The following is an 11,230-nucleotide window of genomic DNA, read 5'->3' as shown; positions in this document are numbered from 1 at the left end:
GCCAACTCTAGATCATGGGTTGGGTAATTCTTCTTGTGAATTTTAAGTTGTTTGGAGACATAAGCTATTTTTGTGCAATTCTACATCAATACACAACCTAGTCCAACTCTGGATGCATCACAATACACTACAAAGCCTTGTGTACCCTTTGGTATGGTCAACACTAAGGCAGTAGTCAATCGAGTTTTCAATTCTTGAAAACTTTTCTCACAAGATTCAGACCATTAAAACTTTGTTGTCTTTATAGTCAACTTCGTCAAAGGGGATGAAATCGATGAAAACCCCTCAACAAACCTTCTATAATAACCAGCCAATCCCACAAAACTCCTAATATTAGTTGGAGGTGTTCATTTTGGCTAGTTCTGCACTGCCTTAATCTTTTAAGTGTCAACTCGAATCCCTTTACCATAAACAATGTGGCCTAAGAATGCCAGTGACTCAAGCCAAAAATCACACTTGGAAAATTTGGCATACAACTCTCTATCTTTGAGAGTTTGAAGAACTACTCTGAGATGACTAGCATGATCCTCTTCATTCCTCGGATAAATTAGATTGTTATCAATGAATACGATAACAAACATATCAAGATAAGGCTTAAACACTTTATCTATAAGAATCCATGAACGCTGCCGGAGCATTTGTCAAACCAAAAGACATAACCAGAAACTCGTAATGACCATAGCGGGTCCTGAATATTGTCTTTAGAATATCATTCTCTCTCACCCTCAAGTGATGATAGCCTTATCTGATGTCTATCTTAGAAAAGCAAGTGGTACCCTGAAGTTGTTCGAAGAGATCATCAATTCTTAGAAGGGGATACTTGTTCTTTATAGTAACTTTGTTCAATTGGCTGTAATCAATGTACATCCTAAGTGAACGATCCTTCTTCCTCACAAATAAGACCGGATAGCCGCAAGGTGAGACACTAGGTCAAATGAAACCCTTATCAAGAAGGACTTTCAACCGCTCCTTTAACTCTTTTAACTCAGATAGGGCCATTATATAAGATGGAATAGAAATAGGTCGAGTATCAAGAAGAATATTTATACTAAAATATATTTCTCTCTCAGGAGGGACTCCGGGAAGATCATTTGGAAGGACCTCTGGAAACTCATTCACAACTAGAATTGACTGAATAGGTGGTCTCTCAACACTAGAGTCAAGTGATAGATGCACCCCTTGGAAACTAACTTTGCGGCCTTAAGGAATGAAATAAAACGACCCTTAGGCACTGCTGAACTACTCCTCCACTCAATAACTGACTCATTAGGAAACTAGAATTTAACTACTCGAGTGCTACAATCAATTTAGGCATAACAGGCATGAAGCCAGTCCATACCGAGAATACCATCAAAGTCCACCATATCTAACTCGATTAAGTCAGCCATGGTATCCTTGTGATTAATAGAAATGGTACAATCACGATTAACTCTCTAAGCTAGAATAGACTTACCAATAGGTGTGGAAACATTGAAGGGCTCAAGAAGTTGCTCGGGAAGAATATCAAAATTCATAGAAATATATAAAGTCACAAAAGATAGACTCGCACCTGGATAAAGCAATGCATATACATCAAAAGAAAAGACTTTGATCATACTAGTGACAACGTTAGGTGAATGATCTTGCTCTTGGAGACTGATAATAGCATACAGAGCATTTGCTCCTCTGTCTGTCCCTGAAGTAGCTCTTCAAGGTACAACTCTGTCTGCCAGAGCCACTGAAGAAGATTGGGCTCTATTGCCCCTAATACCACTACCTTATATGTTTTTAGGTCACTCTCTCATTAGGTGACATGTCTGACCTCAATTGAAACAACCAGTGGATCCATCATGACACACTCCTGGGTGGTTCTTACCACACTTAGCACATGTAGGATTCCAATTGGCCCCTTGTTCCACACTACCTTGAGATTGAGTAGGTTGAGCTCTGAAGTTCTGCGAATTCTGGTTTCTGAACTCATCTTTGTTCCTTGGTGAATGTGCACTAGCAGATGATATGTCACGACCCAATGGTACCCCCTAGACATAACATGGCGTACTTGACCCAGAAGGGGTCTCGTACAAGCCCTTAGCATCTCATAACATAAAGTATTAGAACAATAAGTGTAAAAATGCATTTAAGTCCAAAAATCTTTATAAAGGAAAAGCGAAAGTCTAACTTGTCTCATTTAGCCATCAATTACAATTCATGAGTCAAAATGGGGTCACAGCCCCGACAACATAATTCGAAACAGAAAGTACTAAAAAGAAACTCAAGTGAAAAGTCCCATCATCGAACAATGAGGACTCACCGCTGTAACAGCTCGTATTATGCATATGCTTGTTTTATTCTTGTGACACTTGACATAGCCTTATAGTATAGGTGAGGGACCATGTTTCTTATATGATTAGCGTTGGTTTAAACTAGCTCAGAAGGTGATGTGATATGCCTTGCTCGTTTCAGCATGTGTACTGCAAGTTAACTCCAACGGGAGTATTTAAACTCGAGACAGTAAGGTGTTAATTGAGCTTAAAGTTGAAAGTTAAGTGCTAAGTTAAAGCAAAAGGGTTTAATATTTAGAAAATGGAATAAAATAAGTGAGCTTCTTGCTTAACTAAACTAAACTAGTAGGTGACAAGCAAGTGCATCACCTACCTTTGACTTATTGACCAGTCCAAAGGACCAAGTAGGTGCATCACCTACTTGAGCTATATGGATCTAGTTAAAAAGGCCAAGGTTTATGGCTAAGATTTGGCCCTATGCTAATGGACTCACTTGAGGCCCAAACTATGTTAAATAAAAGGAAAATAAAATGAAAGTCCAACAGCCAAATCTGCCAAGGCCCAATATATATTTAAGCCCAAGTGAAAGCTAGTAGGTGCATCACCTAGTTGACCTTTTGAGCTGTTTGATGTACATAAGTAGGTGCATCACCTACTTGACCAATTAGAGGCTGAAAATGGACCAAAAAAGGGAGGTTCTAGAGGATTATTTTTTTATGGCCAAGAAGGCACCATATAAACTCAATATAGCTGATATTTTCACTCATTTTAACACACAAAATTCACAATTCACTCCAGCTCTCTCTCACTTTTCTCTTAAGGATTAAAACAGCAGCCTTAAAGTTCTTCTAGGGTTATTGAAGAAACCCTCATCTCTGCAAGACAAGGTAAGAAAAACACTTATGGATTTAGCTTAATTCTCCCATAGAAGGCTAGAAAACATGTTATTCATGTTTAATTATAAGTACAAGGCAGAAGTTCCCACAATCCACTGCTCACTTTCCTTAATTATTAAGATACTTTTCTCTTATTCTTTTGGTTTAAGTGTGAAGGGAAATTGAGGTTGTAAAGGAATTCAAATTATAAGGAGAAGTGGCAGAAATTGAGGTAAGGTGACTGCTCCATTTTTCTTCCTTCTTATGTATGAGTTTGAGTGAGGAATTATGGGTGTGCTTCCATAAAGAACTCAAGGGGATGGTGAGTTCAATAATTGGTTGTATGATAAAGAATATTTGAGGTTGTTTTATGTGTATTATTGTTGGTGTAGTTTGGGTAATCTTGGAAAAGGATATATAATGTATGTATTGGGCAGAGAAGGAGGGTGTGGTGATACACATTGTTTTAAGGGCTGTATGAGATCATTTTCCGTCAAAGTTAGCTACTGTTTTATGAGGCTCATGGTGTGATAGTTGCTAATTTAAGTTTATCATTACTTATATTGTAGATTAAAACTTGAAAGGGAAGGCTAAATCGTGATAGTTGTATTGGTCAGAGAATAAGGTATGTAAGGTAATTCGATTTAATATTCTTCGGCATGAAATCTGATCCTTACAATTAATATCAATAAGTGAATCTCCTAAGTTTTATTCCTAGTAAAGGAAACATAGTGGCAGTGTACGATCTCCAAATAGCTGACAATATTTCACCCTCTCCTTAGTGTATAAAATTACTTCATTATATGTTTATTACTCTATACTTGTGTAATTATCCTCCTATGTGCTGGTATAGAAATGGTATTTGTAAAAGTAAGTTTGGTGAATCCTCTTCTTAGTCTGTTGAAGTTAATTGTGTCAGTTAAGCTCACAAGTAATGCATTGATGTTACATAGCTCCTTTGTCATTGTTACTGCCTTGAAGTATTATTTTCATGTCTTCTACTACTGGTCCATGGTCCTAAATATAAAAAATGATTATGACCACCAAAACAACAATCTCAAAGATTAAAGAATCTAAGTAAAGCAATCTGTATAATTAAGGGTGGCAGCTCAGGGGCGAAAGCCTAGCATGGGTCGATCCCAATTGGTATAGAAGGGTGGCAGCTCAGGGGTGAAATCCTACCATGGGCCGATCCCAATTTGTGTAATTATGAGGACCGCATCCCAGGGGTTAAAATGCCTAGCATGGGTCATCCTCTTCTACCACTGATCAGTTGGTCATTCGTATCACATGTCTTATAACGATCATAACACACAGAAAGGTAAAGACAAGAATGTAACATACATGATTCCACAAGAGTTAACAAAGGTGGTCTTCTGTTCTGATTTATGCACACATATATTGATACTTGGTTTCATTTGAACTTTTATTTATATATGTTATTGCCTTACATATTCAGTACATTTTCTCGAACTGACGTCCCTCGCGGGGGACGCTGCATTTCATGCTGCAGGCACAAGTACTTCAGCTAGTAGACCTCCTCAGTAGGAGCACATGACACTTAGCTACATTTGGTGAGCTCCAAATTGATTCAGAGCTTTACTGAGTCCTTAGTAGATTCATTTTTGTATTGTATCGTAGTTAAGAGTAAGGCGGGGTCTGTCCCGACCTACTCTAAGGTTTTCTATCTTTTAGAGGCTTTGTAGACTTTTATGTATATGGTTTAGTTGCGTCTTAACAAGTTGTGGCCTCAACGGCTTAGATGATATTGTCTTGCCACCTAGGTACAGAAGGTTGGCTGGAAGACCAAGGAATCGAAGAAAGAAAAACACGGATTAGTTCATAACAGTGTGCCAATCTTATATTAAATATAAAATTATTCTTATACTAAATGTATAAACTGTGAAAAATAATTATTGTGTAAATGAATAAAATATTGATTCATTACCATGTTAATGATTTAAACAAAATTAAGTGTCCCAAAATTTACTTTTGCAAACGTGTAGTATATGTATCATATACACCACATTATGTTGTATCATATACACTGAAGACTATTAATGAAGCACACATTAAAACTCTTAAAATTGTATTTGATACAGTTATAATTTTGATATATTTTACCTTAGCAGTGTTGTAGTTCAATTTAATAGTTTGTTGTGTTATGTTTGTTGATTTACATGATGTATCATATACATTCGTATAATTCAAGTGGCTTATACATAAATGTACTTGGTATATGTGAATAAAATTCATGCATAATATACATTATGACTTATGTATCATATATATCATTTCGTAAGTAAACTATCAAATTACTTAAAGTCAAACATTGATGATTGTGGGGCTTAACGTTATAAAGCAACAAATGTATCTAAAGCAATATAGTGAAAACACAGGATTTTAATAAATAACAAAATACTGTACTAAGTTTTTAGAGAAACACATAAAAAAAGTGAATTTGTCTTCAAAACAAAACAACATGAAAAGTTGTTCATGCAATCCCTATTAAGTACTAATCTATGTCAACGAAATATTGTTCAGTTGGTGTTGTGAATTGACCCTTAGGCTTTGGTGGATCGTCATTCTCACTTATGTATCCACCTTTGAACTTGTCGATGCCGTATCTCCACAACAATGTTGCATATCTATTGCGAAGATAATTTGCTAGATGGCCATCAGTATCAGGTGGTATAACAAGTTGGTCACTCAAAAACTCTGCAAATGTAGCTACATATAACCCGCAGTCCCTACAACAAAATGCAGAATAAAAATTTGTTAAAAAAACTTACACATATTTAAATACTTACATGCTATCATCTTCTTGTTGCATGATGCCTTGAACGTATTCAATATTGAAAGGAATATGACTCCAAAAGTGTACCAGTTTGTTTGTCCTTATATGCATCAAGTTCTGGCCAAATTGTCCGCTCAATTTTTTCAAAGAAACCACTATCAAGGAGGTAAGAAGGTAGCATCCTTGACAACTTTTGTATCTCCTCATAATGTACTTGTTTCCTTATGCCTATAGAAGAGTCATACACATGTATCAACCTCCGATTCAATTCAACAACAGCTAACACCCAATGGAACTTTCCATCACAATTAATCGGAATGTAAACATCGTCCACAAGATACCATGGTAATGCAGCTGGTATTGAAAATCCTTTCATGACATTGGTTATTGACCTCTCATGTACAGATACAGCTACAACACGATCAATGTGTTCTTGGGTACTAATATCATCATCAACCACATTGTTATAATACCTTTCATGGGTATTGTTGATATGTGAACTGAACAAACAATTGACTGTTGTGTATCTGTATTAATTCATGCTGCGAAGTTTTAATTTTTTACGAAGGTAGTAAAACACAACATCGATGTGCTACACAAAACATTATAAACATAATTATGCATTTAAAAAGAAAAATAATGAAAATAAAATGTTAGATACTGAATTAATATGTATATAACACCTATTAAATGAATGTATCATATACATCAAGATAACTATATATGATACATTTTCATTTAATGTAACAGAAACATGAAATTTACATACACATGTCATATTTACCTAATCAGTCCAGCAGTTTTTGGGCTGGGACATGGCATAGAACCAATTTTTATTGGACGGATATGCAATAACATAATCCATCATTTCAAAACCCAATGAAGAGGCTTTTGCTCTGTACTTATCCTCGTTGATTTCCTGTTTTATAAAGTGTAAAGAAAATATGTTATTTAAAAGTGCAACAAGATTTGTAGTTTCAAAATTGAACAAATGTAGTAAAAAGTATAAAACTTACTTTTTCGCATGTGTTTTGAGAAGACCTGTAGTAACCCACTCAATAAACTCATCAATCAGATATGACGGGGCTCGATTTGTGATCTCACAACCTTCAAATGGAAAATTTGGATGAATTACATCCTCCATGACCTCTTTTCCTTTTTCACTTGATCCAAATGAAGTCAAATAAGGAGATTTATAGATTTTTGAAGGCATCCTGATACGTACAAGAGGAGTATTTGTATCGCTTCGGACAACAATCTCTGTGATTGGAATATCAGTAGGTAATTGACTGTCCAAAAGCAAACTTTGGTTGTTGGTTAACTCCTGTGGATTTGCCACACTAACTGGTTTAACAGGAATAGGCAATCTTCCTAGATCATCAATAGTTGTATGCATGACTTCTCGAGTTTCAGATAATGTTGTACCAGATATTATAGAATCCTATATGATTCAAATTGATAATTAAATAAGATTTGATAAACCATATGATATATAAATGATACATAAAGCATAAATTACCAATGTATCAAATGTAGCAGTATACAACACAGATTGATTGGTGTTATGTTGAACTTTATATGAAGCATCTTCGTTCATTGTTCCTTTGAAGAACTGTTGAGGTATTTGTGTTGTTGGATCATCCTGAATAACAACATATTGTACAATTTATGATACATTAAATAACATATGTATCATATACAAAGGGCTGTTAATGTATGAAGACAGATTACATATAGTAGACAATCAATTTTATTTAGACACACTGATATGTATCTTGCAATGGAATGTATCATATACACACATAATTAAAAATGTAAAGTATCATACACACAAAAATTTGATGTATACAAATCACACAAATAAACTGCAATGTATCATAATCACACTGGTAAGTATCTTGTAATGGAATGTATCATATACACATATAATTAAAAATATAAAGTATCATACACACAAAAATTGGATGTATCATAATCACACAAGTAAACTGCAATGTATTATAATGGCACATTTTGATGTATCACTACAAAATTGATGTATACTAATAGTCAATTTACGATGACAATAGTACCTTCTTATGCTCAGATGTTTCTGCAGTATGATGAACATTTGCATTTGATGATTGAAATTCTGAAACTTCCTTCATTTCTTGATGATTCTTCAATGTATCTTCAGTCTGTATTTTTTAAACAAGTTTTTTTCAAACAAAATATGTTACTGATAAATTGTTTAATTAGATATCCTCAATGAATAAAGTAAAAATAAACCTGATCTTCGACATCAAAATCAGATACACCAATGTCTTGGTCATTAATGGCAAAATCCATCTGTATTGGTGAGGTTGGTTGTTGATCAAACTTGCAGGTAATTGTTTGATGTCCATCATTGCCTTCTTTACCAGAAACTTCCAATGCACGGCGTAGACTTGCCGCCCAAATTCTTCATGAATTAAATTTTTAACAAAATAATCTATGAAAGTTAAAACACACAAACAAAACAGATATACAACACAGTACCTTTGGTTGTTTGTCGTCCTCCCTATTCCTAAAATTCATCATCTCAGAGTGGTTTGCCTTTATCAAATTCACAAGATACTCAAATTTACTGTCAACCTATTCAAAAAAAATTAACATTCAGTTTTATATTTATGCATAAGCAAAAAAATATAAATTAATACCATTACTTATGTATTCCTTCATATGTTGTTTCAGTTCTTCAATATCGGGATATATAGACTTATCTTTTTGGACTTGTGAAGAGACATGTGCAAAAGATACATTAGCAGGTGGGGTAGGTGCTTCATCCGGCATTGAGAATGACTGGTTTAATGGCGGCCTTAACTGCTCTGACAATTCAGGTTCCGACACCTTTGTTTTAAGTGTATCAATTTTCTTTCTCCTTTTAGGTGATGGTGGAGATGGTGTACCAGACACACGTGATGATTTTCTCAATAAATGACCAAGAGGGCTTGTTGAGAAATCCTTAAAACCTGAAGTGGAAGCCCTTGTTTGCACTTTGTTTGGCAGCACAACTGTTGTGAATGGTTCAGGAGTATGTACATCTTGAATATCGGGTAAATTAAGGGCCTCAACTTCATCTTGTGTTGGTACAATGTTTGAACATGCATTCTGCATTTTAAAATGGTTGAATGTTATACAATATTATGTATCATACAAAAATTGTTATTTACAAAAAAAATAATTAGAAAGCTTATTGAAAAACAATTAATTGCAAATTTAAAAGTAATGTTACCTCGGAGAAAATGCTGGACATAAACTTTTCATATTTTGGCTTTATAGCCACGACAGTCCAATTACAAATCCTGGGAATACCATTCGCTACTTTAACAACAATCTCTGGATTTATACTAGATGCACATTCGTAAGTCCATACATTGAGTGCATAAGGCATACCAAATAAGCATACATCTGTTTGCTTTGGTTGAAGTCTTGCCTGAGTGATGTAATTAGATTATCGAATGCAATCTTTCCCCAAGGATACAATTCATACGTACCATCTTCAACCATTAGAAATTCTTCAATATTTATGGAGGTCTCACTAAGATGGCATAACATGAAAATATTGATGAAGTATAAGATTGCCATCTGAACGGCGTCCTGTATGGTATCCCAATTACCCATTACAAAACGTTGTATCAAGCGACTCTTGGTTATACCTGCAGTTGAATCAGGGAAATACCTTTGTAGTAACCGGCTCGGAGTGGATTCCGGATATGAAAAATCTGTCACATTTTCTTTGCATTTAAGGCCAGTCACAATGGCAAATTCCTTTATATCAAAGTGCAATACAGTCCCGTTAGCATGTCGAGCATGCAATACATCTTTGTTATCGTGTTGCACCTCCAACAACATCAAGCACTTAGTAATCTAGCCCTGGAAATTACATTTAGGAATGTTCAAATATGGTCCAAAAATTGTATTCTTGAACATTTCAACGCCTTCTTCATTTATGGACTTTTTGATTTCATTCACAAAATCAAAATTGAACATTGCTCCAAATCTCAATGGATGTGTTGGTATTTTTTTGATAACATAATTCATGCCCTGTTTATACAGAAAAACAAAATATATAATTGTACTTGTCTAATCTCAAACAAATGATGTAATTTAGAGAGAATGATACATTGAAGATACTTTGTAAATTTAGTAAATACGTTATAGTTTTATAGTGACATCATATCAAACACGTCGTCAAATGCATAAGATACATGAGTAATTAACATCAGCCTAACCAACCAAATACTTGAATTATTTTCAGGAACAAACTGTAAAGGACACTAACAGTATATTGTACATGAATTTCAATACATATATGTATCATGCATTCATTTTTAAGGAATTATATGAATGTATCAGATACATCATATGCATCAACAAACAAAATCATGAACTGATACACCTTTAAAATTGTACAACACATGATGTTTTTACTGAATTTGAAATTAACATGATTGAAGATACGTGAATGATAAAATTAGTGAATCTGTCTTCATTGTTAAATGACTCTTAATTCGATTTCACAAACCACATGCATCAATGTAAAACTAAATTTACCGATTACAAATCGATATTGTTCTAACATACTATTAAAACATTGAATTGATAAGTAATATATCTTCATTGTAATTGAATTTTAACAATTTCAGTCCAAACACAACCAACATAACAAAACCATAAAAATATAAAAGTTTATTTAGACACATACCTTAGGAAGTGTGGGTCTGGAAACAACATATGTCACTTTTCTTCCCTTTTTTTTGGGGGGGGGGGGGGGGGTTTCTCCAACCTTTTTTTTTTTTCGGTTTGACAACAATCTTGTCCTTCATTGCTAATGGGTCATGCAATCGCTTGGATTTATTCTTAGTATGAGAAACACCAACACTATCGAATGGACCCTGTTCCATATGTGTCAGTAAAAAGCACGAAGAAGACAACAATGGAGAAACTTAGAAATCGGTACAGTTGAGGATACTCTTACTGAAAATCAAATTGATTTGAAATTTGTTAAGATGTGGAGAGATTTTAGGGATGGAATGGAAGAGTTTAATTGTTAATGGGAAACGTGTGTGATGGCAAAGGAATTAAATGTGTAATGGGAAACGTGGGTATTGGTTGTAAAAAAGGTGGGAAATCTTTATGTATCTTACAGATTTTATTAATTGGGGCAAATAAGAGGTTTTTGAAATTTTTGAAATAAGTAGGGATAAATGAATATTAAGGTAAATAAAAGAGTGTAGTTAAGTAATTTGTCCTTTAATTTTTCTAATACAAATATA

At 34.4% G+C, this 11,230-nt stretch overlaps 1 pseudogene; it reads right to left on the bottom strand.

Annotated features, from left to right (window-relative positions):
- Positions 1–5,651: 5,651 nt before the first annotated feature.
- Positions 5,652–9,884, bottom strand: LOC125814920 (uncharacterized; annotated as a pseudogene).
- Between the last annotated feature and the right edge of the window lie 1,346 nt (positions 9,885–11,230).

The sequence above is a fragment of the Solanum verrucosum genome, unplaced genomic scaffold (genome assembly GCF_900185275.1).
Source record: "Solanum verrucosum unplaced genomic scaffold, falcon-dt-bn FXZP01000265.1, whole genome shotgun sequence".
In the NCBI taxonomy this organism is placed as follows: Eukaryota; Viridiplantae; Streptophyta; class Magnoliopsida; order Solanales; family Solanaceae; genus Solanum; species Solanum verrucosum.
This window is presented reverse-complemented; position numbering and strand designations above follow the sequence as displayed.